General features: G+C 45.5%; 1 pseudogene; it reads right to left on the bottom strand.

Moving 5' to 3' along the window:
* Positions 1-627: 627 nt before the first annotated feature.
* On the bottom strand, positions 628-2,661 carry LOC122736228 (annotated as a pseudogene).
* Between the last annotated feature and the right edge of the window lie 1,764 nt (positions 2,662-4,425).

A 4,425-nucleotide genomic window follows, 5' to 3' on the forward strand; every position in this document is an offset into this window, starting at 1 on the left:
TGTGTGACATGTTGTAGCTTTTATTTCAAAGGGCATTTCCCTTCTGTTTGTGAAAAGTATTATTCCTATGTGAGCTAAGACTAGCAGGAGAAAACTACTACATATAAGGTACAACTCTAGAGCAATGAAAGAGATTTTTTTACAACAATACAACAGAACCAATATGTCTAAATGAGTGTGGTTTCCTTTGAAGTAGTGCCCTTGGGAGACATATCCCAGTGTTTCTCTTCAAAATATCTGTGATAGTACTATTTTGGAATTGTCTTCAAAACTTTATGAGATACACTAAAAAATATCATTTTATCTCCACACCTCATTTTTAATAAAAAATGGTTATATCTAACTTGGCTTCATATTGCATTTGCACATTTTTCCTTAAACGAATTTTGCTTATTTCCAAAAGTTAAAGAGACTTGCAAAAGACAAAGCTATGCCACTATTGAATGTATTACTGGGAATATCAATGAAGGGACATACACTTGAAAGGCACACTAACAGATGTCTCCTCAACCTAAGGTCTCTCCTAATCATCACAAGTCATGACTCTACTATTATCCATGGCAGGTTATTGATGTATCTCTATTTGGAAAATACTATGAGCTAGGATTATGTCATACCATTTTTTTAAATATATTTTTTATTTTCAACTGATCCTCAGTAGAAACAAAAAGGTACTTAATGTATTCAAAGTTACAGGAATGTTTCTCTCTCTTCCCTACCCCCTCGTTTTGGTCTAGAAGCGTCAGCAGGCATCTTAGGCTTTAGACAAGGCCGCCTTGACAGCCTGAACAATGGCGTCCTTGTCGATGCCAAACATCTTCAGCAGCTCTGCTGGCTTCCCGCTTCTGGGGACATTGGCAACTGCCAAGCGGCTGACAGTGATGCCAGGTTCACCCACTACGGCAGAAGCCACAGCCTCTCCTATGCCACCTTCATAGTAATGGTCTTCCACAGTCAGGATGCGACCATGGGTTGCACGGGCACTGTCAAGAATGAGCTTCTTATCCAAGGGCTTGATGGTAAAGGGATCAAGCACTCGGATATTGATCTTTTCTTTCTTCAGCTGCTCAGCAGCTGCCAAAGATTCATGGAGGGTCACCCCAGCTCCAATCACAGTCACCTGGTCATCCTTGCTCTTCAGGACCACCTTAGCCTGGCCAACCTGGAAGTTTTCATTGTTGTTATAAATGATGGTGTTTTCTGGGCGGCTGGTCCTTATGAAACAGATGCCCTTCGTGTTGGCAGCTAACTCTACTGCTTTCTCAGTAGCCACAGCATCATTTGGGTAAAAGACTGTTCCATTGGGAATGCTCCGGAACATGGCAAGATCTTCCAGGGCCATCTGAGAAGGCCCATCTTCACCAATGGACACTCCACAATGCGAGCCGCACAGGTTGATGTTGCTCTCAGAGATGGCCGCCATCCGGATCTGGTCGAAGGCCCTGGTGAAGAAGGCAGCAAAGGTGCTGCAGAAAGGCACGGTCCGGTCCCGTGTGGCACAGCCCACAGCAATGCTTACCATGTTCTGTTCTGCAATGAAACACTCAATGAAGCAATTGGGATGTTCCTTCTTGAAGAGTTCTGAAAAGGTCGAATTCTTGGTGTCCCCATCCAGGACAATCACACGGTCACTGGCATGCCCCAGTTTGGCCAGGGCCATGCCATAGGCTTTGCGGGTGGCCATCTTGTCTCCAAGTTTGTAATTTGGGGGAGAGGGCATCCGGATGTTGGTGATGTTCACCGCTGGGGCATCCTCTTTGGGGAGGGTGGCTAGAATCTTCTTCTTGCTTTGGATTTGGCCATAGATTTCCTCAATGACCTGTTCCGCCATGTTTTTAGGGAAGGGCTTCCCATGCCAAGATTCCTTATCTTCCACACCTGAGATTCCTCTGCCCTTATATGTCTTTGCAATGACAGCCAGTGGCTTGTGCTTGCCCTGGTCGAAGGCCTTGCAGAGTTCCTCCACACTGTGTCCATCCACCACGATTGCATTCCACCCAAAGGCTTCACATCGCTTCTGGTACACTTCCACTTGGTGCTGCAGCGGGGCAGGGTCGCTCTGGCCCAGCCGGTTAATGTCGAGAATGGCAACCAGGTTGTCCAACTTGTAGTATCCTGCGAAGGCCATGGCCTCCCACACGGAGCCTTCTGATATCTCCCCATCGCCCAGCAAACAATAAACACGGTAGCTGGCTTTGTCGAAGTATTTGCCTGTGTAGGCCATTCCACAAGCTGCTCCGAGCCCCTGGCCCAGGGAGCCAGTAGCCACATCTGTGAAGGCTTGTTTAGGGACCGGGTGGCCATCTAGAATGGAGCTGATCTTCCGCAAGTTCAACAGCTCAGCCTCTGGCAGGAAGCCAGCCTCATCCTAGACTGCATAGAGGATGGGAGCTGCATGACCCTTGGAGAGCACAAAGCGGTCATTGCTGGGGTCCCTGGGGTCCTGGGGCTTGTACTTCATGGTGTGGAAGAAGAGGACCGCCATGATCTCTGCCGCACTGCAGCATGATGTGGGGTGGCCCGAGCCGGCCGTAGTGGTGGCTTGGATGGAGTTGATGCGCAGCCGGTTGGCGGTGTCCTTCAGCGCCTGCAGTTTCTGTTGGTCCGGCTTATGGTAATCCTCCATGGTAAAGGGGGTTGGCATGGATCCCGAGCTTGTGGCAGAGGTGACCGCAACGTGAGCAAAGGGGAGCCCGGAGAGGAAGAAGGAGGAAGAGCATGTCATACCATTTTAATTGTGAATTTGGGAACATTATAGTGTATGTGATTCTTCATATTTGGTTTTCTTTTACTGCATGGCAAGACAATCTCTACTATTTGATATTCTAATCTCTGTGATTCAGGGGGAAAAATACACAGATGTCTGCATGGTCAAGACATTTTCCTCCTCCTTATTTTAACCCTTGTCCCAAACCAACTTTGTCATACTCTTCTACTGAGACCTTTGTACCCATCCTTCAAATCCCTTTCATTATTTTTGTTTTGTTTTGGAGACATTTGGCGGTCAATGACTTGCCCAGAGTCACATAGTTAGTGTCAAAGGCCAAATTTGAACTCAGCTTCTCCTGACTCCAGACCCAGTGCTCTATCCACCATGTCACATGCTTGATCTTCTCCTTTCCATTATTAACAAACTGTCCTTTATCCTTGATTTCTTTCTCTCAGATTCCTTTCTTCCAAATCTTTTCTTGGCATTTAAAGCTGTTCAGCCTAAGCTTCCAACCTTATTTTACATTACTCCTCTTCACATTTCAGTGTGATGCAACAAACATTTGTAAAGTGACTACTATGTACCAAGCATTTTGCTAAGCTACAGGCATTTCTTTTAAAAAAAAGAGGGTAAAAAAAAAAGACCTCAAAGAGCTCACAGTCTAATGGGGGAAACTACAAACAAATATGTACAAACAAGCCAGATAAGACTATAAACAGGAAATAATTTCAGGAGTGTGGGGACCAATTTTTAATTGGGGAGTGTTAGCTAAGCGGCTTGCCGCAATATTGGGGCACGGAAGGGGACCGGCAGTCTCCCTCAAAACAGAACAAGATTTATTTTAACAAGAATGAACTTTAAAAACACACACACACACACACAAACAGGATCAGTAGGATCAAGGGAAAGGAAATAAAATGGAAAAAGGGAAATTATACAACCTGAAAAAATACCACCAACCAGGAATCAGATGAGAATACACAGTCCCACTCCTGTCGCCTTCCAGCTTCCAGCTAGAATAATGACTTCTCCCCTTTCCCCAAAACCCCACACAGCCCTCAACCAATTGTCTGGCCGCTCTGGCAGTCACATGACTGGCCTCACTAGGCTTCCAATCATTATTATTTAGCCAGGCCCATGTAGGCATTAGCAAGTGGTGATGACATGAGGGGCCAGCACCATGGCAATGGCTACAATCAGTGGGTGGAGCACCATGCAGTTTGTGGAGCCCCAGGCCAATGCACACCAAGGTTTTTCTTTCAAATTCTAGCCAAAAGATGGTGTCATAAAAAAACTCAAATAACAATTAATTCCTTACAGGAGGAAATATACAAATTAGGAAAGGTTATAAAAGATTTCTTGAGACTAGGTGATTTTAGTTGGGAGTTCAAGGAAGTCAGAAAAAACAGTATGTAGAGGTGAGGAAGGTATACATTCTAGGCACAGGGTTCAATCAGAGAAAATGCCTGGAATTAAGGGATGAAGTGTCTTGTTCATTGAATAACAAGAAGGATAGGGGCATCTGGGTGGTGCAGTGGTTAGAGTACCATCCCTGGATTCAGGAGGACCTGAGTTCAGGTCCAGCCTTGGACATTTGACACTTACTAGCTGTATGAGCCTGGCAAAGTCACTTAACCTTCATTGCCCTGAAAAAAAAAAGAAGAATACTGTCTGGGAGTAAAAGAATATGTGGTGCGTATATGGTGAAAGAAGCC

This window comes from Dromiciops gliroides, chromosome 1 (genome assembly GCF_019393635.1).
Source record: "Dromiciops gliroides isolate mDroGli1 chromosome 1, mDroGli1.pri, whole genome shotgun sequence".
Lineage (NCBI taxonomy): Eukaryota > Metazoa > Chordata > Mammalia > Microbiotheria > Microbiotheriidae > Dromiciops > Dromiciops gliroides.